The sequence below is a fragment of the Thunnus maccoyii genome, chromosome 21, assembly GCF_910596095.1.
Source record: "Thunnus maccoyii chromosome 21, fThuMac1.1, whole genome shotgun sequence".
In the NCBI taxonomy this organism is placed as follows: Eukaryota; Metazoa; Chordata; class Actinopteri; order Scombriformes; family Scombridae; genus Thunnus; species Thunnus maccoyii.
In genome coordinates, this window is record NC_056553.1 from 11,882,710 (window position 1) to 11,909,386 (window position 26,677).

General features: G+C 39.5%; 1 protein-coding gene across 11 annotated transcripts in view; it reads right to left on the reverse strand.

Moving 5' to 3' along the window:
- zic4 (zic family member 4) overlaps window positions 1–26,677 on the reverse strand; it is a 110,402-nt gene that overhangs the window by 82,930 nt on the left and 795 nt on the right. For 2 of the 11 annotated variants that reach the window (XR_006093048.1, XR_006093049.1), the window contains exon 2: window positions 6,963–7,030. The exons of 6 other annotated variants lie outside the window; for them this stretch is intronic. The gene's annotated coding sequence lies outside the window, so the exon portion shown is untranslated. Of the gene's footprint in view, window positions 1–4,107; window positions 4,198–6,962; window positions 7,031–7,127; window positions 7,244–7,370; window positions 7,431–11,396; window positions 11,524–26,677 lie in introns of those variants that run through there. 3 more of the 11 variants (XR_006093050.1, XR_006093052.1, XR_006093045.1) reach the window with 3 other exon arrangements.

The following is a 26,677-nucleotide window of genomic DNA, read 5'->3' on the forward strand; positions in this document are numbered from 1 at the left end:
GGTGATTATCATTTTCGTTTTAATAAAAAGGTAGCTGCTCCCATGGTATGTATGTGTAGTGTATTTATGAATCATGCATGCTCCTAGGGTACTAAAAAAGACCAGGCCACTGGAAGATTGTGCTGTGGTCTCTGTGCAGGAAACTATGCATTCTCGCTTCCCAAGGTCTGAGCACATGAAGGGGCTACGTGTCCTCTGCTTCACTTCAGCTGTTATTGTCTTGTTTCTGCCAAGGTCCCAAAGCTCTTCTGTAGGATCTAACTCCATCTAGTGGCCCTGCGCACTCTCTTCAGCATGCACGCCACCCCAAACCAAACTCAACCTATAGCTGTACTCACACATACACAGACACACACACACACTCAGCTCCTACTGTAGGTCCTCAGAACAATGAAAAAAATACATTTAACTTTACAGGATATGTCCACTTTTAAACTCTAGAGTTCTTTGCATCTCTATATTAGCTTTACTGTATATATTGTGTTATTCCTCTCTTTCTTTCGAGTGTGGTAGTGCTTCTGCAAGACCAGTCAGCTCTTGGCTGCCAGAGGCTGGGGGTAATAAAACAATTTTTCGGAGCCAACACTCGGAGCCTAGTAATAAAAGAAGCCATCTCAAGGGACATGTAATCTTTGTACATCCTCTAAAGCTCATTATTACCATAATACCACAATAAAGTTGTCTCTGTCATATTAATGTTACCCACTTTTTAGAATTCTAATGAAGTTGTCCGGTTCATTTTCATTTAGCAGATTACGATATGTAAAGAAACAATAAGGGAGGCCAAGGCTTTGCGACTGTAATCACGCAATTTACCACCACTCTCAGGTCTTATATGACAGGCCAATTTCCACACTTATTAAGCCTCTGACACACTTGAAATAATCGTATTAGCGTTTTTTTTGTGTGAAATTAGCCCAATTTCTGGGAGACATTCCTGAATCGATGTAATAGACTCTTATACATAACTTGTGATGTCTCTATTGCTGCTACGCACCAGGCAGGGGGTGGAAAGGCCCGTCCTTAGTCGGAGCTATCAGTCAAACCCTACTCTCTGCTTGGCCTGTTTAAAGTTCTTTTAAATTTCTAAATCAAGGATATAGTGCTAAATGATTTCATTTTCTCTGGAAAGAAAGACACAGATGATTTTAACACTTCGAGCGACTCCCTGTCGAGAGGGGTCAGAGGCAAGTCTGAGACCTCTCCTCCAGCCAAGACCGAAAACAACTTCCCCACTTGTTTTTCACGTGCTATGTTTAACACGGATGACATTTTGCCTTAGTGCCACTGGTAAACATTGCCAAAGTAGCAAGCACAAAGTTGTGGTGTCATAATTCACCACCGCAAAATGAGGCCTCTTACTGGGAGTAGTGGAAAGAAGAAACACAAGGCACTCTGCTCATTGCCCCCCTCCAGTGAGGAATGCACACACTGCAAACTGGTTTCTAGTCGGGGTACACCACATCCTGGTACTTTTATCTTTAACCCCTGACCCCTGGCACATCTGGAAACATAGTTGGAGTCAAACATGAGGAAGTTTTCTTTTCTCTTCGCTCGAAGCAGTTATGGAAGAGAAGCTTTTAAGTTTTTCTGCAACGCAGTATAGGCGTAAGCTTTCTCAAAAGCAGGGATGTTTAATGGCTGCACTGGCTATGAACTCTGGGATATTGACCATTTGAGCAATGCAGTGAGTGAGCATGGGACACAGAGATGGTGAGAAAACTCTATTGTTCCTCTTGGCTGGGTGGCTTCGAGACTTGGAAGCAGATAAACATCTCAGCTGGAGCTAGACGTCTTTGATGTTGGTGGATGATGATCTGGACACCAAGTTGGAGCCAATGCAAACATGCCTAAGCAGGATATTTTGAAGTAACATGTAGAGACACCTTCTTTTCCCTTCGGATCAACTGTTTTCAATCAGCTCTTTATTAGTTCTTTTATTGCAGGGGCTGAACACTGTTTTCGCTAAAGGGATATAAAGGTGGAACATTCTGATCTTTCTCACCGAGTGTTTATGTCTTATGGTGTCTTAGAGACAGACGTTGTTTGTGCATCTTCTAAAATTACAGAAATGCCATTTTACATACAGTAGATACTGGCATTCTTGTGGAAAATCATATCCTTGTAGTGTCTGAACTGATTGGGTCTCTTTGTCAGCATGAGTCAGCCTGAGGGTGTCTCAGAGATACGACAAATAATGTCTCTGCTAACCCTCTTTGAATCAAAACAGCAATCAAGTGGAATACAATTAGCAGAATATATGCAGGTATTTATCATCTCTTCCAAAGAGGGTGTGTTAGTCTGTATTATCTACTGAGGAGGTGGACGTTTCTGAATAGAGCAAAATGACTTGCCTATCGATTTCTCTTTGGGGACTTGTCAATGCAGGGTTATGATTAGATGATCTAAGTCATTCGGCAGAGATCGGTATCCTCCTCAGGTTTTATGACCATTGTTAGTTGAATGTGTCTTGGGGTGGTTTTTAGGGCCTGGCCATTTAGTAGCGCTGACATTTAGTGGAGCAACGGTTTTTATGCCACTGCCTTCTGCTCCGTGTCCAGTCGTTTTCTCCACAGCTGCTTTTTTCCTACACGACTGTTTCACAGATAACACCAGATCTCATAATGATAGGGTCTGACAAAATGGGGAAAAAAAGAGGGACATAATCAAATGTGCTGATAGAAATATTGTCTTGACATGCGTCTATAGGGAATTTTTTTCATCGGACTGATGTCTGTCTCAGAGGGAATCTGTGGATGTTAAGAGTTCCCTGAAGAATTATTTTATACTGATCTTTCACTTTACTCAAGGGAATGCTGTCAGAGATATCTTGTAAATCCTCCATCTTAATCTGCCCTTACAAGCATGAACAGCTACACATGGTTGCGAAATGTACCCAGTTTTATTTATTTATTTATCCGCATACTTCTTTTCTTTTTTTTTTTCCCCCCCTTCTCTTCCACAACTTTGAACGTGGCACCGAAAACCCAGTGCAACATTTGAATTATTAATCTGTCTGTTTCACAAAAATAATAAACTTTGAAAGCAAAAACAGCCTCTCTTGTAAAATAAATAAATGTATTTAATGAGATATGAAATGCTTATAAATGTCTGCTCACTCCACGGTTAATTGCAGCTTGTCACCCTAAAGCATTCAGTGATATATTGCGCATATACAGCAAAGAGTTTTTTGGTTTTTTTTCAGTATGTGACTTTTATATCACATCTATGCTATGCACACTGTTTTCAAATGTATACAGTGTCTCCATTGCCTGTTCGGTAATTTAAAAATGCACAATCATATCAATCATTAGAAGTTTAATAGGTAGGCTTACATCATTTAGCGTGACAGACACAAAATCATGCCCAGGGTTATAATTTTGCAGAAAATCAAAGCGAGCGATGTAAGCAAGCAAACGCATAAATGCTTTTCTTCCTTGAGAAAAGTGAGCGAGTTCCAAGGCAATCGCCACCGCCTTTTACATCAAAATTCACCAATAAAGTCAGTGTGCTGTAAAAACAGGCCATATTTTTACATCTGTGGCCCTTGCTGAGCGAGGCTGCACAGGGAAGACCATTTCACACATCTTACGACCCCGCGGTTTCCTGGCTTTCAGTCTCAGAGTCCATGTTCTCCACATTTTCCTGTATGCTCTGCCTCGTTAATTCTTACTGAGACCCGATAGTGCGAAAAGACATTTTGCTCTGTTGTTCTTGATTGTTATCTGTCCAACTTTGTTACTCAATTTACTCTTACAGCGGAGGAAAAAAAAAAAAAAAAATGTTACATGGACCAAGTTGCCTTTACCAATTGATGTCTGAACTTATATTCATGGTGAGAGTGAAAGAAGTGAGTATTAATATGACAAGTATCTTGAAGTTGATTTGGAAAGCAATTGCAAAGCATTTGATCGCTCATGCATGTGTTGGCTGTCAAGCATTTACTATGAAAGAAAGTGACGAATGCCGATTTTTTTGACTTCTTTGTCATTCAGCAGATAAGAGGAAAATCCCAGAAAGAGAGAAGAGAGAGAAAATGAGATTGAATGCGGCAGAAATTAAAAAAGATAAGAGAAGCGTCTACTTCATAGCAACACTTACGTTTACACTAGAGATGTGTGTGTCCTATCAGTGGGAACACATCAGCAGTCATCAGAGGCCGGTTCACCAGGCCAGACAAGAAATCCAGTACAGAGTCTGGGAGGCAACAGATTAGAGGAGGTCACATCATGCTAATGAGAGTCATTACTATCACATGATAGCCAAATAAACTAATTGCCGGCTTATTTACGAGACAGATTGTCCTAAATCAAAAGGTTAATTACATCTGAGACAGAGTCCTTCACTGGAAATTGACCTTTAGAATTTTTGTTTTCTTGCTCTTTTCTTTTTCCGTCCTCTTTCCTCTTTTCTGTATGAGAGACAAAAGGCCATATCCAGATAGGGTTGCCTGCGTGTTTCTTGATAAGCTTCAGGCGCAGACCCTTGCCTATTACTTTTTGTGTTTTCCCAGGAAGTGCTTGGCTGCATAATTAGCAAACATCATCAGACAAGACTTGGTGCCACCAAGGACTTTATTTTTCCCGAAGTTTCTGCGCCCTGAAGCTTTCCCCCAGCCACCAAAGAATGTTTGTTCTTCTTGAAATTAGATGGGTTTAATTGCTGTGGAACAACAGCAAAGTGCCCACCCCCCACCAGACACACACACACAAACACACACACACACTCGCGCATGTATTGTTCACACTCTCATACATAAAAAGTCTAAGATCAGGCTGGCTAATTATGCTAATAGCCAATTGTTCAACCATGGTGATATGTTTACTGAGGGAGTTGATGTGTTCCTTTTGCTTCGTCATAAGCAGCCTGTCTATGGGTCCTCTGTGAGATCGCTGCACCTGAAGGCAAGAGGACTGTGCCCTCATCCATCCTGCCTAACCCATTACCCTTGGACAGGGAAGAAGATAAATATTGTTGCAGATGCTTAACTCTCTGCAAATGAGATTTTTCAAGCCAGATTTATCAAGCCTTGGCGGGGTGTTTAAGGCTCCAAAACTTGGCCCTCGGCATGATAAAATGGCAGCACATGTTTCTGAATCACCCACTACAGTGTTGTTGCCAAAGGGTTATGATGATATAGTCAACCGCTTTTTTCCTGTTGTGCATCATAGCCTTTGAGGTTCTCATATTCTGTTTTCTTAAAGCCTAAGAACTCAAACATTTTTGGATAGAGCAGAAAATCAGTCTTGTATTGTAAAAGTGTTGCTTTCCTCTACTTTCATTGCACAATATTTCTTGTTTACAACATGCGCTGAGTTACTATTTTTGTATCATCTACTGAACAGAAGTTGCTCTATCTGCTTATCTTCTGTCAAACATATCCATTCCAGGTTACAATATTATTAAAAAAAAAAGATTAAACACCATTTTTAAGAATTTCAACATGATCATGTGTATGTGCACACTATTCTGTAGGACAGAGTGGCGAAATTAAGTTCTCTACCTTGGCGCTGTTGGACACATCTGTTGTAATGGTGTGAATTACACAGCGAGCACTGTTAAAATTTTAAGTATAGAAATCTAGATACACAGGCAGACGAGGCATTCTCCCCTGTGTTTAAGCTCTAAATCATCTCCCATCAGCTATACAGAAATCCAGATTTTTTTAAAGGATACACAGTATGCGGCCTCTGCTCACACCCAAACGTGCCGAGAAGGCATTGATGGGAAAAATTCATAGGGCCCGTAGTAAAAGTTGTGTATCCGAACCTGTTGCTGTCGAGCCTTGGTCTTAACGACCCTTGGTGGAGCATCCCATGGTGAAGTGCCATATTTATGTTGGCAATATATGCGAAAGACTTGAGATCATAAAACTCGGCGGCCACACAAAGCTCTAAAGGACCACTGTTTTATAAGCCCGGCTTTATTTATGCAACTGCAGGCTGAAGCTAAGTTGTCAGCTTTTTCTTACGTTCAAAACAATATTTCCTTTCTTGCATAGCTTTGTAGCTATAATGACGGGATAAGATTTATGACTTGAAAATATTTCTTTACTGTTGCTATCGTCATTGAGTATCGCTCAGGGTTTGTTTTACCTTTTTTTAAAATTTTTTTTTGAATATCTATAGTGTATTGTTTATTTTTTGGACCACTGGTAGGAATCCAGCCATACAACACTACACAGCAAGTGTGTGCAATGTCGCATATCTCCTGCAGACCATCATCACCTAGATGACACAATAAGCTGAAAAACATGCCCAAAACATCTGCTTGTTCTCCTTTTAAAAATTTCTTTTTGTACTTGTGTCACAACAAAAATGTATCTTGGTCAGTGTAGAACTGAAGGTCAACCTCAGTGTAAGAAATGGAAAAAATGATGACTACTGCAACACTGAATAATGATCTCAACGTTCAGGTTCCATCGGTTTGCCTCTTGGGTGACTTGTGGCACTTACAGGTGTTGAAAATGACAAAGTTCACGACCAACTAAACCATATATCATATTCACTTTTTTTTTAGGAAAAGAGGGGCTTGGCAGTTTAAACAAGTTACAGTATATTTCTATTTGTGTTCAAGCATGCATGCCTGTGTATGAGATGTCACTGATTTGTTGACATAACAAAATGCAGCTGAAGAAATATTATAAAACTGTAGCACCTACATGAATTTATCATTTTTTTCCAACAGGGGTCTCCTCCAAAAAGAATTTGCCACATGACACTTCATGATAACATGACTGACTGAGTGGGAGGGAGGGAGTTACCACAGTGGAAAAGTAAGACCAGAGACCAGGAATACTGTAACTCTAACCTAGAAAACACTCCATGCCCACCCCTCCCTTCCCCATCCACCCCATCATCTCCACCTCCAGGGGGAGCTCTAACCAGCAGCAGCAGCAGCAGCAGCTGCAGCAGCGGGAGGTGCTCGTAAAATAAACACAAAATTCAGGCTAAAGACTTTACCTGCCCTTTGAGCCAGGAGAGGAAATGCAGCCAGGAAGGCTGTTCTTTTACCTCTTTTCCCATCTTCACTGTGGGTAGGAGAAACAATAACATTATTATAATGTCAGAAGCTAAAATGGAATCACAAAATAAACTTTTACGCACTAGAGATGCCCAGGACAGACACTCAATTAAAGGATGACGCAGTGACTCCATAAAGGTGACCTTTGACACTGCATTTCCACTCCAAATCAACACTCTCCTCACACACTCTGCTCAAGCCAACAGGGAGCCTGGAGTTTCTGAAAATGAACGATCTGTCAGGAGGCTGTTTATATCCCCTCTCCCGCTCCTTTATTTAACACTCTCACATTAAAAAGGGAAGAGCTTTTTAATTAGCTATGGACTCTCCTATTTTAATCAACTCACAAGCGGAGTCCAGCTGTGACAGCCTTGACAGGCGAAGACTGGTGACGTTCCGACTGCTGACTTTCCTCATAAAAAAAAAAGAAGAAGAAGAAGAAGCGAGAGGAGACCAATGAATTTGCAATCTCGAGCGGAAAGCACAGTTTAGCGAGATAGATGGGTTTTGAATTAAAGTGTAACAGCCTGTCTCTTTTCAGCTATAAGACTGTTTGTAGTCATTTTTAATTGAGGGGATTTTTTTGTATTTAGTTTTTAAATATACACAACTTGTCATACTGTTTTGAACTGATCTGTGCAGGAATCTGAAGCTTCACCACTGTCAAATCATCAGGTTGATTCAAGAAGACACTGTAATAAGTCCACTATTATTTGCAAATAATCCTATAACTATAAATATATTCTTGCTTTCTCTCTGTCACACATAATATCATATTTATACTGCATTAAAACCTTTGAAAATATTTGATTATATTGGACTATTATGCAAGGATGTAGCATACTTCCTACGCCTTTGTTCATCAACATCATTTAATTTATCCTTCACTTCGGCCACTGGCTTCCACTGAACTGTCTTTTATCCCTAGAGTGGCTTTAAGCTCTTAAATAATACACAACAACAAAATGAAAATATAACAGAGGTTCTTGTTTCAGCCATTTGATGTAGCTGCCAGGCAACCAGTGGGATGCTTTGAATTTAATTTAATCTATTCAAGTTGCAGCTTTTATTTACATGACAAGACAGAACAGATTGCATCGGCCTCGGAAAAAAGATAAATGAAAGAAGAGAAAAAACAAACTTGGACAAATTAAAGCAGATATTTGCCAAACCAATGTAATGCAATTAAAACGAAGAGAGCTGTCTGGTACGTAACGTCAGTCCACTCTCTGCAGCCACCAGTGACTTTTTGATCTCTTATTACACATAGGAGAGCAGCCTACTGTTAGACTATGATGTGCAATCTGCTCGCCTCTCATATTGTCATGCAAATACATTAGTTTAGGAGATGGGTCCCTCCACAGTACTCTCAGTGGACAACACTCATTAAACTAATTACACATTGAACCTAAACTGAGTGAAGCGTAATGAGGTATGTGATATTCACGAGGAACTTATGCCACTGGGAGCATGCCAATGGAAATTTGTGACGCCACCTTTCCACACCTGCCTGAAACTTACATGTTCAGTGAAAACATAATATACATTTTCAAAACTATTTGCATAATTGGTAATTTGTGTAATTGAGGCTACCTGTCCTGCTGGAGGAGAATCAGGCTGAATCACTCTGAATCTAAAGCTCATATCAGCTGAGAATGAGTTGGGGATCATATGACCCCTTTTGCTTTTAATGATCCCGTGGCTTTTCCCCAGGTACACCTCTCACAAGAAGCTTTATATTTTCAACCAAACCCCTGCTAATCTCTTGAATTGTCTCAAAACTGTCAGTATATTGTCTGTTCTATCCACTAATTCTCATATTGTCGGGTACGGTGAAGTGAAATGAACACTGCAACTTCTAGAAGTAGTCTTAAAGTTTTGGTAAATGACGAAAAAAGGTCATTTAGTTTTACATTACTGGTAACTGAATTAGAGTATAATCGCTGTGTATAGACCAGGAGAACAGTCCAAGCAGCCTACAGTCAAGCACTATTTTTGTCCTAGTCAGGAGGTCAAAATAAACACCAGAGCTGCCACTGATATACCTAAATACAGCCCTCCCATAGTACACACATACAAACAAAAGCTCAATGTCAGTCATAAGCATGTGTACAATCAGCTGGATTTCCACAGTGTGCAACTTTCCCAAAATATCTCTTTCACCTTGATGTTCCCATAGAAACAACCCAGTAAGGGCACATTTCCATGATAACACAGAAGACACTGAACCACAGAGGAACGGCAGCTGGCATCTCTTGAACTCTGAACTGTTTTTTTTCCAAATTTTAAAGTCGTGGCATGGCAGAGGATGGCAAGGGCAAAAATGTCACAGCTCCTTGAAAAAGAGAAGCTACTCAAAAAAAAGTTGACGGCGCTAAACCAGTCACCTGGATGAAAAGTTCCAGCAGCTTTTTCAAAGACAGCAACAGCAGTTCTGTGTACAGTGGGCATAAATCCAGGATGAATCTCATATGGTTTTGGGGGCCAATAAAAAGCAAAAGTAGAGAAGAAATGACAAATCTATTCTCTTGAGTAGAATTTACATCTTTAAACTTAAAGACTGCCGCATGGTGTACTGATGACTGATTTATGTTTTAAAGCACACACAGTGCTTTTACTGTACAATCCGTTGGCTTTTAGATGTAACATGATTTCTGAAACCAGCTTTCCTTTATCAGGTTAAAGAATTAGTGTGTGTGTGTCTGTGTGTGCGCAAGCAGGGGAAATAAAATGGAGAGCATTTAATTCCATGTGCACTCCATGCAACCTTCTAAGGAGCATGAAGAATTAATTAATTGCTACTTTTATACATTGCTAATAAATTTGCACTGCTATGTTTATTACGTCTCACACTGAGGGGAGGGTATCACATGTTTCATATCAAATGTTTTATTTCACTACAAACTCTCTAATTCTCTGGCTTCAGTTTCCAAGCCACCCTGCCTGCTTTTGTTCCCCTTCTATTTTCCCCCCCCCCTCCTCACTTCACTAAATTTATCCAGACTGGCTGTGATGGTGTGTGCTGGAAGTTTTCCATGCATCATAATTGTTTCGCTAATTTACTATGCTAATTGAGTAATTAATTCGGGAACAGGAGATTAGAAGGGGGCAAAAATACAGAAATAAATAAACAAGTAAAGCGTTGATTGTTACCGCCGGGGCTACCGTTTTGTTCTGACATTAGGGATGCAAACTGACTCAAATACTCCAGCATGTTTGCTTCCTTTGCCCAAGGCTAGCTAGTTGATGTGCTTGGTGTGCAGGCACAGACTTAGCATCCCTAACTTCTCACCATGGGAGCAAACATTCAGCCGGTAATTGCATGTTACAGCACATCAATTGAACTCCGCTGGTGTGGTCATACTTAATAGTTATCACTGAATGCGCTTCCAGTGATTTAGATGCTATTTTATTGCTGAGCATCTTAAACTGAACACATAAAGGAGGAGGTCATGTGTATGTCACCACATGTCACCATAAGTTCCACGTTTGAGAAATTTCATGAAGCAGAAAAGTTAAAAAAAGGAGTTAAATGAGAAGAAAACTCAGCACATGTAAAGAGCATGTGAAAGGGGATGAGTTCTCAAATGACAAAAAAAAAAGGGAGTAATAATAAATATAAAAAAGGTCAGAGAGAGTCTGAACTACTGGTGGCAAAAACCTCAATATGACAGAGGCCTTTAGAAAAGTTTTATGGTGTCCTGGTGGTTCAGATTGCATTTTTCTCAAAGCACTGGGTTTACATTTGGCTTATAAAAAGGACCTTGCATTTCTCTCATCATTCCCATCTTCCTACTGATAACCATCCAATAAAAGCAAAATGTTCAATCATAGTAAACATTAAACAAGGGACTGCAGCTGCTTTAACTTTGTCTTGGGAAAAATCTCTAACTATATTAATGTTGAACTGGAATAGGTTTGGTTTCTTCGGTTCATTAAATTGTCCTTTTAAAAATGGATCTTTGTGTGTAGTTGAGACCGAAAACCACAAGATGGCACCCATCCAATTTAAATCCAATGTCTGCCTTCTTGCATGTTTGCTGCTCTCATGGCCTAACTTTGGATGAAGAGCTTTCCTATAAGTTTTGTATTGATTTCTCATATTGATGTATATCAAATAAGCCAAAATAACCTAAATGTTTACTTGCAATAAATGATTATGGCTGTCATAATCTGGGCAAAAACCCAGTAGGCTTGTGATTGTTGTACTATATTACAATGTTGAAGAAAATACTTTAATGATTACACCAAAATTACCCCTGAAGAGCAGCTGTTTTAAACATGCCAAAGACCATTATTTACTCATTTCCAAAGAAAATAAGAGATACACAAGATAGAGAAGGAGAGAGAAGGAGGGTGCTGCATACTTAACTGAGAAGAGTCCGTGAGAAGAAAGAGTTCAGTGAAGTCACACCAGTAAACACTGAAATTTAGAGGCCGCCTCACTCAGCTGTTCATTCATGTGTCCACAATGGGGCAGAGTTGAGACATGGCAAGGACCTCATACAAGAGACAAGTGGAGATGAGTGGGACTGGTTCATTTTACTTCAGCATTATATATTGCTGCTCTCAACTTTGAAAAACAAATCATTTAATACAACAAAATCAAATTTAAAAATGCATTTTGTCAAGCTATGTACGCTGTGTGATGTGGATATTGCTCATACAAACAGAGAAGACAAGCAAGTTTAATCTCTCCTCACGTAAGCAGAAAACAAAGTAGTGTCCTGTGTTAAACTGGGCGCACTGTGGGAAGTGTGGAAAATTACAAATCTTATCAGTGGAAGCACAACAGAGTGCTAGCTGTGACTGGAAGTGATCTAGTAGCCTGTACTGCCCACTCATAAAACAGCAGATAACCTGCATTTTCTAGGAACAGTGTTTTTGTGTTGATGAGCTGTGGTATACTTCCTCTGCAGTGACATCAGCATGGCCTGGTACGGTTACACACAGTTAACGACCTGCCTGCCTTTGTTTCTGTGAGTCAGTGGGCGCCAGATGAGTGGCCTGATGGATGTAAAGCTTCGGAAATATGGTACAGTACAGCCCTTTCATGTGCCTGACTTTAAAGGCCTTTAGATGACGTCAGAGTCCTCTTTATTATTGTGTGCACGGTCTGAGCAGATGGCCTCCCTGGTGTTACATTATGGAATATATCAAGGTAAAGGTAGAGTGTTACAACAGTGTTTGACAGTTTTTGACACCGTCTTTTAAATATTTAGCCAAGCCATGAAAAAGTAACCCCAAACATAACACAATCGTGTATGGTACCTAGACAGATTCAGCGTACTGAAATAGTCCAGTAATCAACACACAGGTGATGGCACGATAGGTGGACAATATAAAATCCATGTTTGAGAAATAACGGTAAATCAAAGCAACAATGTTGACGAGAAGTACAATAAAGTGATGTTGGATCATTTGCATTGCTTTTATTTATTTTTGAATGGTGTCCTTTATTGCTTAATTCCCAAATCCCTTGCTTCCTTCCTTCTTTACTTAATTCCTTCCTTCCTTACTTAAGTCCTTCTTTCCTTCCTTACTTAATTCCTTCCTTCATTTCCTTTTACTTCTTTGTTTAATTCCTTCTTACTTCCTTGTTTCTTTCCTTAATTAATTCTTTCCTTCCTTACCTAATTCCTTCCTTCCTCCCTTGTTACCTTCCTTCCTCATTTCTTCGTGCCCTTCCTTCGCCTTCCTTTGTCATCTTCTCTTGTTCTTTATTTTTGTCCTTTCTTCCTCCCCCTTCTTCTTTAGTTCTTAGATATGCTTCTTCCATAATTTATTTTTTAATTTCTTCAATCCATTCTTAATTCCTTGATTGTTTTTTTAAATGTCCGTACTTTATTTTATATTTTATTCATTTCTTAAGTCTGTCCTCCCTTTCTTAATTCCATAATTCCTTCTTTAACTCAGTTATTTCTACCTTCCTCAGTTCCCTCCAGCCTTTGTATTGTGTAATGGTTTTCTGACTGTATACAGTTACAGAATCAGGAACATACCAAAAAGGATGAAGTGTGCCTAAGAAGACCATACACATACATACATAAAACCCAATAAGAGATCATTAAAAAACACTCATCATACTGACTTGCATTCAGCCTTATTTACAATTCTCAGTTTGTCATTTGGCAACCTGTTGGGAGCATGAGAAGTATATCTCCAAACCCCCATGTTTCCTTTCTACAAACTGAATTGCACAACCTGCATGGGAAACAGGCATGGGAAACTGCTTCTCTCAAACATACTGAACCTTGTAAATGATGTCCAGGGAGCCCAACTTTACCGTGGAGGGAGACAACTTCTCCTGAATCATTCACATATGTCCTAGACTAAACGCAGAGGTCATGATAACAAAATCTAAACGTCAGTTGCTGAGAGAAATATAGGAAGATGTCCCTCAAATGTCACTCGAATGCAATTATTGAGGGTCCCCTCAAAGTAATTTGCCCTGGGGAGTGTAACTTATGCTATAAATAATATGAAACAGATGTAGAGAAAGAGGAAATGACCCAGAGAGGAAGAATAACAGAATTTGATTTAAGTTCAACTACCTTGTTTGAATGCACAGTATGTGTAGAGGATCAGTTGAGTTTTGCTGTTGTGGAAAGAGTGAATGTGATCTTAAAAGACGTTTGATACTTTTTTTGACTCCGACTTTGGTTTACAGCTGTTTATTTGATGAACTATTCAGTCTCAGTCTAATGTGTGTCCTCTCAACAAAGCAGATATGATTGAAAACAATGGGTGACTAGATTTTAAACAAGGAATTATACTGTACGATGGTGTAAAAATGGCTGAAGGCAAAATGGTTTCTTGCAAACTTGACTAAAGCTCTCTGGATGAAGATGTTACACAACCAGCCCCCTGGGAAGTAAAAATAATACAACAGTCTCTTTGGTCAACATGCAAGTGCAAACATAAATGACAATTATAAATAAATAAATTTGTTAAATCACATATCATGCTCATTCTTCTGTTAATGTTTGATCAACATGCTTTAGTCGAAGGATCCACAGTGCACAAACTCCAGACAAAAACACCACAAAAACATAATTTACAAATTTATCAGCGGCTTTACTTTCCATTGTCTGCCTTGTTATAGCCTTTAATGGGTCTGAGTCATTGTAAACGGTCATTGTTAGCGCTGTTGCCCTTATTCTGATATAATTAAGCAAGCGACAGAGCCAAAAGGCTAATGAGCAGTGTCTGTTATGAGGGAGGTCAGTGACAAACTGAACCCAGATATGAAGAAAAAGCGACAAAGAGAGCGTGAAAGAGAGATAGAGGGAGAGAAAGGTGTGTATGTGCGTGTGCGATGATCTGCACAGTAGGGCAGATACACTTGGGGATTGATGGACCGTGGTGTCTCATGTCCAAATCTATATGGCCCTTTTAATCCAATGAAAAATGAGAAGTGTGCTGTAACTTTGTTAGAAGTGGGTAATGCAGCCAGGGGAAATGGAACAGGGGCCAGATTTGCAGGCCTCCTCCACATTCAGTGTAAGAGCTAACCTGATTTGCACTGCGCTAGCTCTGAGACCAATATCTGCCTGCATCACCAAAGCCCATCAGAAGTGATTAAATAAACATGATGGACATGTCTCAGGGAACCTATTAGCTTTGATGTCTGTTTAGCATGTGTTTGTATATACAAATGTGCCCTATTACCGTCAAATTTGGTGTTTTACACTACAAAAAAAAGGTGTGACACTCGCTTGCAACTTTTCATAGATTACTTAAAATGTGAAATACTGATTTCTAAACCATTTCAGATAAAGCGAGATAGAATTCCCATTCAACAAGGACGCTAGGAATTATGAAAATAAGATGAGCAGTTTCCTTCAGGTATGATGAAGACCGACATGGTATTCATTAGTGGTTTGGCTGACTCCAAGTAACTGACTGAAGGCTCATGTGGAAACTAAACTTCATCAATCAGTATTACTGCCATCAGTGAGTAATGCTTTTCAAATAAGCGGGATGACAGAAGGAGTTAAAGCTCCGCAAAAGTTTGGAAGAAAGACAGATTCAGCAGTTTGCTCAGCATGACTGGTGCATCTCACCTGTCAAAGATGGATTATATGTGTGGGTGTGTGTATTTATATGCTGTGCAGAGTTGAGTCCAAGTATATATATCTGTACAAAGGCAGTGTATTATTTTCAATTAAGAGTGCAATGATTCATCTTTTGCAATAAAAAAAAAAAATCTGGAAAACTGTGTCAGCATGTAGTTTCGTAATATTTTTCATAGTTCTGCCAAATCCCCTGCTAGAGATAAATCTTTATCAAAGCACCATCTTATAATAGAGTCATATTTCTCCTATGTGAGGTTATAAGAAGCTGATTGTGGTGATAATTGGCTGTTGAGACTATTTTAAATATGCTATAAATGCATTTTTGATGATGTCCTGTACAAATAATCACTGCATAACAATAAAGACATTTAAAAATGTGATATGGTGTAAAATAGGCCCACACCCACTGCTCATCCAGAGGCAAAGTAAAAATATACAGTTTCACTTTACGCACTCATGACACTTTCATTCTGCAGAAGGTGTTCAAGTGCAAAAGCGTGAACACCAATCTTGCATATTATTTGACCATTACCAGCATCTTAAAGTCACTACTTAATTAATGAGGATTCATCTATATTGATCTCAAAGTGTTTCAAATTAGGACATCAATGAGGTCGTTAAAGATTTAATCCAATAAGACTGAAAACGCTGCTCATTCGCTTTTCACTGAACCCAGTTTTCCATCGTTAACATTTGTGTTAAATTGTTCATTTCACTCCAGTGTTTTATCTTTTAAATTGTCAGTCAGGTTACACAAATAACAGAACACACGTTTCTTTGAGTTGTTTAGTTTCTGCTTCACAAGGCTATGTTCTGTTGAAGGGTCTCAGCCCTGCTGTGATAATGTATGTTGTTGTTTTGTTTTGTGTGGTTATTTTGCGATGTTAGGGGAGATCCGCTTAAATCAGTGATAATGAAAACAGGTGTGCAACATTAAACATTCTGCAGTGAGAGACTAGGCACTCAAGTTGGTGCATTCATGGCTGTCAGTAATGTGCCAATTGCCAAATTGCTGTCAGCAGCAACAGTAACTTCATATCAATGTTGGTTATTCTATATTCTTTGAAGGCTTTGTGTCTCGCCAGCTCATCTTATGGTAACCTGAGCAGATGTTAGGTTCTAGTTAGGGGAGTCTGAGAGGGTAAAAGAACAGTCACTGGTACTAGTTTGGGGGTAGGTGGCAGTTTGCTGAAAGTTTTAGCTGTTGTTTTTTTTCCCCTCTCTTCAATTTTAACTTTTGCTCAATTTCACAGTCTCATTTTTGTCCTTTATTTTGTTGGTGTTTTTGATGTTAAATGTCACCTTTTCCACTGATCTGCTTCTAGAACATCTCCTTTAAAGCTTTTCACTGCCATACATCATCAGTCGTGCTTTATGTAGATTTGACGGTGCAACAAAGACAAATTTGATAGAAAACATTAATGTTACGAGTAATCTGATGCAATACAGATCGCATGATTTTCTGTTTATGAATGCTTTGTTAGCTATAAAGTGGAATTAGGGATGCAATTAATGATTATTTAGTCTACCAATTATTTTCTTGATTCATCATTTGCTCTATAAAATGTCAGAAAATAGTGAAAAATGGCCATCACACATCCTTAAACCCTGAGGTTTCGTCTTTTCAGATTGCTTGATTTGTCCAATCAAGAGTCCAAAAACCAAAGATATTCAGTTTTCACAAAAGACAGGAAAAAGAGGAAACCCTTTTAAAGGCTGGAACTAGGTAATGTTTGGCCTATTTGCCTGAAAAATTACTTAAATTATCAATCAACTATCACAAGTTGCCGAACTTTCTGTCAGTTGACTAATGGATTAATTGATTGAATTAATTAATTTAGCTCTAAGAGGAATTTCTGCATTATTTATATATAAAAAAAACGCCTCGCCACCAATACTGTTGAATACACATGAAGGCTATTTTTACCTGCCTGTGCAAACATGTGCTTGGATGTGTTGTGTGTGAACAGAGGACAAGGATAGAGTTGCATACAGGGTGTTGATGTAGACAGTTTCCAACAACAGCCATGTGTCCACTTATCCAGTTCCTCCCGTCGCAGCCGCCTCTCCCCACTCGTCAGTGATTAATTAGGAAAGTGAGTGGAATTAGACTATCAGCGGGCCAAGGGAGAGGATGAAAATATTTACAAAGCTCCCCGGAAGGGATTTCATTAGGAGTTGCCTCGTGGTGAGTCGCCTCTTCATGCCAACACGGAGTGGGAGTACTCTTGACCCTGGATGTCAAGTCTGTCCTTTGACTGTGTTAAATGCAATATTAACAGCAACAATACACATACGAAGCAGAAAATAAGATGCTCGTTTACTTATAGATTTAATTCTGATTACTAGGAGAGACCTCACACAAAGCACACTCAGTTATGGGAACTAAACTCTGTCCATGAGACAGAGCGAGAGAGACCATGAGAGGATAAACTACAGTATGCAGCACAAAATACCCATGGAACCAAGGCCTAACCCTACTGAGACTGCAAGCCAACCACTCTCTCCTCTCAAGGGTAAAAACATCAACCCACAAAGGCTTGGGAAATCGGTAAGCATCAGTCTTCTGGCTAATGTTTCTCACTTTGCTGTATGTTGATTGGCATGAGATACCCCGCTGCTGTGTTATTTCCTCTAGCTCTACTCCTCCTCCCATCCACTCCAGCTCTCTCAGCAGGGGTGAACTGACCTCAGAAACACACAGTACAAGCACCCAAGAGGCCACTGAATGCCTCTGATTATCAGGGGAAAAGTACATGCATCTATGACCAATTTAGGAGCCTTGAACTATTGTGCACCTACTGTTATAAGTTGCTGCTGAGAAAAGTGATTTACATATAATGTAATTATTTGATGAGATTATGTTTAATAGAGCCAGCCGAAGTATCAATAAGTGGAATATCTCGTCCTTTTAAGGTTAATACCACTGAGTGCAAGGATATGAAAAGACACTGTCTATTTGTGATCGAATATTGGAAACATTTTTTCCAGGGACATTCTAATATATTTAATTTCTATTTTAATACATGAAATATATTAGAGTGTCCCTGCTTTTATATTAGCCATGCTGCCATGATGCATTTGTCAGTTGAGGTGGAAAAAAGTGGTTGTTGCCACTGAAAACACACTCGGTAATTTTGGCTCTAGTTGTGGAATTCCTTGGCTTTATTCCCAACCTTTGACCAAGTTGTTCATCAAAAGCACCGGACATAATCCAATATGTTTAGCAATAACTGGGGTTTTACTTTGTTTAGACGATATGTACATGTGATTTATTTCATCTGGAGTGCATGATTTATCATATAACTCCATCTCTACACACATAATGATACTTAAATTGAAGTTGTCCAGTATAATAAATATCTGGGAATTTGATTAAATAGCACTCTTACTTTTAAAGCTTTGGATATGTGTACCACATTTCATTGCACTTATCCACCCAGTAGCACCAAAGTGGTGGGTAGACTGACTGAACTGCCAACACTGCCATTCCCTCAAAAACAACCTTATTTACATTTCCAAAATGCCGTCATGGTTGTGGTCTACGTGGCTCACCTTCTGATCCAAAAATGCAGGTGAGGAAGGTCCTGGTGGAAGCCAATAGTCCTCTACAACTCACTAAAGGTTAGTATCCAGTTCTCGCTGTTCTCCAGAGACTCCATGTTACTCTGATTTTCGAGCAATCAAATAAAATCTCTGAACAATATGCTCACATCTCTCCTGAAATTACCCCATGCCCACATAGTCTGAATCCATTTATTCACTTGGAAATACGTCATATTGAAGAAGCTAAATATGTTCCAACTGTCATTTCACTGTCTACAAGTATCCAAATACAAACAACAGAACAGAAAACAAATTAGAAACCAGCATGAGTGCCTCCTTCCCAGGGACTTGCTGATTACAAGACCTTGGTGCCATCCACTTACTGGCACTCCTTTAAAAACAGGGCCAAGACAAGCAAGGCCACCTCAGCAGAAATGATGGGAATGGACAGCCGAAGCCTTACAGAAACTTCTTGTCTCCAGTAGAAAAAGTAGGCAGACACATCAGGAAATCACACTATTGAATCTCCATATCATAGGAATTAAAACTGACATGACTAAACATATGTACTGTATTTTCTAACATGCCCGTTATCTGCAGACCAGTTCACAAAACAGGACTGGATGGATGGACAGAGAACTGTTTTGAGTTGGCTGGAACAAAGTTCTTGACCTATTGCGTGCTTTAGGTCAAGTGAACTCAGTGTCCCAGATTATGCAGCAAACATCCAGGAACCTAATGACGAAGATGCAAGTCTGGTTTTCAGATTGTAAAATGTTGTCTGAACTTAATGTCAGTCGTAGAGCTCAGCTAAAAATGATGTTACAGCAACATGGTATATTAATGTCAAAAGAGGTTATTGCCTCCGTTTATAGTGCATATAACACACAGGGGATTAAGATCTGGGAGAGAGTTACAGGAAAATGTATTAGTCGAACCTCTACTGAATTCATTACTGTACAAACTATGGGGGCTGAGTCATAATCTAGGTTTTCATTTAAGGCAATAATCAAATGGCCTCTTGTTCTTGTTCTTCTCTGATGTTTATAGATTTCCATCCACTCTTCTCCACGGTTCCTCCAACTATTGACAAAAATATCCATCACGGCATATTAATAACAGACATTCAAGTATCTCTGTTTCTCTTAGGACGCTTGCTCTCCCTTTTCTACCTCTAAAACTAGACTGATAGTCCCCACAGCTTTGTGTAATTCCCATTATCTTCTCCCATCAGCGGACAGTAAGAGCTGCAACTACATGACAAGTGTAATGTATTTCAAACTTGGGCAAAAACCAGTTATTAACTCACTATGACATTGCGTCTTTATAATCACGTCACCACTGACTTGTACCATAATGTTAACTTGTATTATCACAGAAAGAATTCTCTGCTTGAGATTAGCCAAACATTTCAACAGGATACTACGCCCAAGATAACATCATCATAATATTAGTGGTGAACGGTTGCTATTATTACCGAGAAAACAAAGAAAAAATTTTTGAATGGTATCATTATTGCATGTGTTTCTCAAAACAAATGTTTCCCACAAACCCAAAACACAGACTCTAAATTGCAAAGTAGGTGCCTGTAGAGGTCACCAAGGTTCTCAGCAATGACACAATATGTTATGATATTATTGCCAATGATGATACTGGTCCTAATTTATAATCAACCAGATTATATGAGCTCAAACTAGCAAAAAATTCATCCTCCTGAAACGCCCCCTACTTCAGGGGGGTAACAATCTTGCCAATTTTCTGAAGAGTACATGCAATTTAATTGTTTATGTATCTGATTTATTGAGGAATTTTAATGGACTAAGAATCAGTCCTATATTAATTAAACTACTGACTGTATATTTATACATAATTACCATGAATTTGCAGGGACAGAGTAGTGCTCCTGATCAGTGGAAGAGCAAGAAACAGATGGCCTAACATGTACAAACTAACGCACATGTCTTCTCAGAAGCCCCACAGGTTTGTGCGTGAGGATTCAGATTGAGAAGTTTAACCATGTTGAGAAAATAGAAAAATGTTTGAAACTTAGCTGCAATGATTAGTTGATTAATTGATTAGTCAATCGACAGAAAATTAATTGCCAACTATTTTGAATAACTGATCAATCATTGAGTCGTTTTTTTTAAGAAAGAATAACAAAATTCTCTTGTTCCCGCTTCCTAAAATGTGAATATTTTCTGGTTTGGGTTGTGAACTGTTGGTCAGGACAAAACAAGACATTTTAGGTTGCATCTTGGGCTTTGGGAAAGAGTGATTTTTCATCATTTTCTGACATTTTAAAGACCAAACAACTAAATGATTAATCGACAGATTAATCAATAGTGAAAATAATTGTTACTTGCAGCTCTAGTTTGAAACATTAAGCATATGATTGGAGAGTGGAAAAGTGGATTCCATAGATATTATGGGTACTCTTTTGTAACCAGAAACCATGATTTGTTTCAAATACTTATAATATATAATGTACAATTATAAGTCATGTTATGGCAAAAGAAAACCTGTTTATTTGTAACATGACGGGGTCATCAAAGAGTGAACCATTTCCTTCAAACACATCTGTCAAAAGACTAATCTGTTTGTTACTACAGAGATGAGGACATGACAAAACATCGCCAGCATGGCGCGAGTCACCCTCTTCCCGGAGGACGGGTGTGTTTATACGATCTGGAGGGCCCCCCAGGGCTATTGACTCAGCTGAACCAAAACTCTCCAGCAGACCCAGAAAATAATGGCTTGGTTGGAGGGGGTATAAGTGGAAGTAGGTACAAGCTGAGATAGTATCATACACTGTAGAACATGAATTTCAACATGTTATTTATTATTAGTTTTATTCTGGCATCTAACTGGGGTTGTCTTTCAATAGCGCCATGGTTATATTCCATGACATGGTTGTGGCTCTTTTAGAAGAGAGAGGGCAATGGGTGAGAAAGAAAACTCAATGCTGTTCACATGCTGTTTACATAAGGAAAGGCTGGCTGGGGATAAGAACTGGTTCCAGACACTTAGTGTGCCATTGTGTGCGTGCAAAGTCTCTGTCTTACACACTCACACGAATTCACATAAAAGACATGGGCATATGCATATATACACACACCAAAAATGTACATGTGCTGACTCCAGGAACACATAGTATCAGCAAAAGAGCATACAGCAAAAGAGCGTACAACCATACAATAGGACAATAGGAGTGTAAGAGCAGTAAAAATGAAAGTGAGCATTTTACTGACAGAGTTTGCTCTTCCACTGCTGACGAGTGAAACGATCAGAAAACAGCAGACTACAGAATGAAATAACAGACAAATTTATTTGTTTACGCTACTACAATCTGTGCCCAAGATGTCTTAATGACAAATCTCTTTCATAAAGAGAATCAAACCTCGAGTGCAAGACACTCACTTCCTTGCTTGAAGGCAACATTACTTCTTCCTCCTCCTCCATTAGTCTGTAATGCTCCTTCGGCTGAACAGAAAGCACCTTAAGGAAGCTGGCAAAACATGTCTGCATGACAGCTCACTGTTTTATTGAATTCAAATGTCATCCTGATAAACCTCACAGGACTGGAAGGAAGTACACAAATGCCTTTTTTTATCTTGAACAGATCTAATAAAGTGCCTAAAATATTCATGCGAGAGGTTACACTTAAGAGGAACTAGCAAACCTCCCTCAGCATCCCCTTCAGTATTTTCCCATCCCTCCCTGTGTGCAGATGTAAAAAGGCAACCTTGGGGAGCCCAGACCTAAACAATGTGGCTCTTAGAGGCCTGTTAAAGGCCTTCCCACCACCCCACCACCCCCCAGTCTCTTGGACGCTTCCTGTTTGTGCAAAAGATTTGTTGTCTTTGATATATCTGCTCTTTCACTCCAATCTAGAGGAGTGTGGCGGTCACATAATTTTACATCTCCTGGGTCAACCTCTGGGTCAGTGATTTCCGTGACGTTAAGCAGAAATTGAAAAGTCAAGGGCAAAGGTCAGTCAAAAACCAGTGTGTATACAGGTTGTACACATATTACTGACTCCTTACAAAAAACCAAAAAACGCAGCTGATGAGGCAAAACACACTTTCTGTTCTGTTACTCTTTGTCTACGTCACTTTTGTCCTCTCACACGAGCACAGTTTTTTGAGTCACGCAGGCAACAACCCTAACAAGGCAGGTCCATTCAGTGTGAGAGATGCAGTAAATATTTTCTGAGCCTTGGCTGCATCTGTGGGATGGTGCTAGAAGTGTCCCTGACACCTATACAGCACACTGAGAAAATAAAAGGTTTGTTAAAGTCACATTGGACGGGTCCCTTGTGGCCCATCCGGGGGTGATGTAAGTAGAGCTGGATGTGTAGAAGTGTCAGGAGCCCAGGAATTAGCTCTGTGTAGATGGATGTTTGTTATGTCTATCTGAGTTTCCGTTAGATGAAATACATGTTATAAGGTGTCCTGGTGGCTTACTGGAGTCCAGCCTTCCTGTCACATTATCTACACTATAAAAACACCATCAGGATTATATATTATAGCCTTTAACACCCCCAGACCAAATGCAAATCAGTTAGTATATGCCACTGTCAAGTGAACTACTAGGCTTCCCCGATGAACATCAGTCTTAAACAAGAGGCTTGTATGTTCTTAATGTAACACCATAATTACTGCAATATTTTAAACATAAGCATTTATGTTAATTAGGTGTCTAATTAAGCTGATAAATGCCTTAATTTACATCTATTTCTATGTGAGCAAGTTTGTCTTCACTTAACAAGAATGTATCAATAAATACCATACTCAAAACATTAAAGCGTTAACAGTTTTAAGGAAAAGTCTGCCTGTCTTCAGTAATACCGGTTATTTATATGCTCCAAAATGTAATACTTGGTGTACAAATACAGATTAGAGTTGATATTTGACATCTAGACGACTCTGACCTTGTCACTCACCACAAACGTTCACCAAGTTCAGCACAGCAGGGATAGCGGAGCAACGATAATAAACTTTCCTCAAAAGGGGAAGGCTGGACTTATAGAAAGCTAAATGAGCAGCAAGAGTAGTAGCGACTTTTTGCAGCCGTTTGAAAGCACAGTTTAAGCAGCACAGTAGAAGAGCAGAGCAACAAATTGGATAGATGCAATTTGTTCTCAAGAATGTCATGCAGCACAGATAAGCAGTATAGGACATGGATGTAAGATTAAGGTACAGATAACTAGAGCTGAGCAGCAGCATAAACCACAAAACAGGAGGTCAGTGGTTGAAATTATGATAGGAGGGGGGAAAAAAAGCAAGTGGTCACAAACTCACTCAATTGGAATGTGGGGTGTGTGTTGAAAATGTGATGTTTCTTACTAAATGTGTGACAAAAGCCATGTTTAGCTTGATATAACAGAACAGAAGCAGATTCAAATGGGCTGTTTGCAAGACAGTTACAATACCTAATGTTTGCATCCTCTAAATGTGGTGATTTTAACATCCATGTTGATTACTCCTCAAACATTCACACTGCTGATATTTTATACATCATTACATGTTTTAACCTTGAACAGTGCACTTATAGACCAACACATAACCATGGCCATACCTTAGACCTTGTTAACACCAAGGTTGTGAGAGTTCCCACTGTATCAGACCATAAATGCATAGTTTTTACCTGTGAAATATAGCATTAACACTGTCCAACCTCACCCTACGTGCTCTCACATTTTTAATGAACAAAGTGTCTCAAGGTTCTGTACACTTTTAAATAATCATAGCTCACTCCTGTCTGAGCACCATCATACCAACAGACTGTTTTAACTCCGTCTGTCTGTCCATATTGAATAAATTGCTCCTCTTAAAGTCAGGTCAAAGCCTAGAAAAAGAAAGCAGCTTTGGATAAATCATAATATTAGTAGCTGTAAGTCTGAGTGTAGGAGAGCAGAGCAGAAATGGAAGAAATCAGGTCTCCAAGTACACTATGAGGCTATGAAGGAGTTATTACTCCACTACAATAATATGGTAAAGAATGCAAGAGCACAATACTTCTCTGAATTTATCTCTGCCCATCGGCATAACTTCATATTTTTATTTAAGACTGTTGATCAGCTGGTAAATCCGACCCCTCCTTGTGCTCCAACTGAAAGTGATCCTGTCTGTGAAAAGTTTTTATCTTACTTCATTGATAAAGTAGAGTCCATCCGATGTTCTGTTACCCCTAATGGCACATACTCTAATGTCCATCACCCACCACAGAACACTTAATCATTTTTCTCCCATTTCCTTGTCTGAGCTTTTAGAGATACTCTCTTCTATGAAAGTGTCTTCCGGTCTAGTTGATGTAATACCCACAATGTCTTAAAGTCATTGAATCTATTGGGCCCAGTCTGCTGTCAGTTTTTATTAGTTCTTCATCTAATGGTTGTATGCCCCTCTCAGGGTGACCAATAACCTTTCAATCACTGCTGACGCTGGATGTGCTTGTTCTTCTGGACCTTAGCTCTGTCATTGACACAGACGAACACGTCATTCTGTTAAACAGGCTGAGGCACTGGGTAGGAATATCTGGTACAGCTTTAAAATGGTTCCCTTCATACCTCTCAAACAGGAGGTTTTGTGTCTCCATTAATAACCACATGTCATCGTTTGCTCCTGTCAAGTATGGTGTCCCTCAGGGGTCACTTTTGGGACCAATTTTATTTTTTCTGTACATGCTTCCCTTGGGACATATTATCCATAGACACGGTATTTCCTTTCATTGTTATGCCGATGACACGCAGATGTAGGCTTCCTGCCCGTTAGAGTCTCTAATCCTGATGTTGAGTTCACTACATGACTATGTGATGTCAAAAGGTGGATGTCTCAACATTTTCTGCAACTTAACTCAAGCAAAACAGAGATTGTAGTAATTGGCTTCCAGCACAAAGCAAAACAAATTTTACCATCTACTGGTTCCCTGTTGGAACCTGATGCAAAGAATCTTGGCGTTTGGTTTGATAGCAACTTAAGCTTTGAGAAGCAACCTACAAAACTTGTGCAGTCTTCATCATCTTAGATATATTTTCAAAGTACGATCTATTTTATCTTTCAATGACACAAAGACCATTTTACACACCTTCATCTCCTCACACCTCAACTATTGCAACAACCTGTTCACCTGCCTCAACCAAAAAAATCTATTAATTGGCTCCAGATTGCACAGAACTCAGCTGCCAGACTTTTAACAAGATCCAAGAGAAATGACCATATGACGCCTGTTTTGGCCTCCTTGCACTGGCTCCCAGTATGTTTTAGAATTCATTTTAAGATCTTACTGTTGACTCTTAAGGCTCGTGTGACCTCTTAGGCCGTGTACAGACCAAATCAGGCAGTGCGCTGAAAACGCTAGTCCTCACATTCATTTGAATGGGGGTAGTGCATTCAGGCTGCAGGGGGTTTTGGCCACAGCAGTGCCGCACGAGCCTGTGGCCGGAAAGTTGATCCAGAGTCAACTTTTGGAGAAACTCAACCCGATGTCACGCTGCAGTTCCCAATCACAGCCGGTCTGATCAGAGCTGTAAAACCCTGCCATGAGGGAGTACAGAGATGTTACTAGGAGGAGGGGAGGACATTTCTCTTCATTGATGACGTTAAAAGTCACATACATGCCAGTACGTGACCTGAGATCCTCGGGCAGAGGTCATTTATCTGTTCCTGAGACGCGGCTGAAAACTAGAGGTGACAGAACATTTGCAGTCAGAGCCCCGAAGCTATGGAACGGGCTGCCTGAGGAAATCGGTGACCTGTTTTAAATCCTTTCTTAAAACATACTTTTATTGGAGAGCTTTTCCTGATTTGACTTGATTGTTATTGACTGTCCTTTTGCATGGCAACAGTGTAATTGGTTTTGTTTTATTTGCTTATTTTGTTTTTATGATCTGCTGTCATCTGTATGATTTGTTTCTGTTTTTATGATCTGCCTGTTTTGAAGTTGTTGCCTTATGTAAAGCATTTTGTAACATGGGTTTAGAAATGTGCTCTATAAATAGAGATTATTATTAGAGTTATAATCCCCAAAAC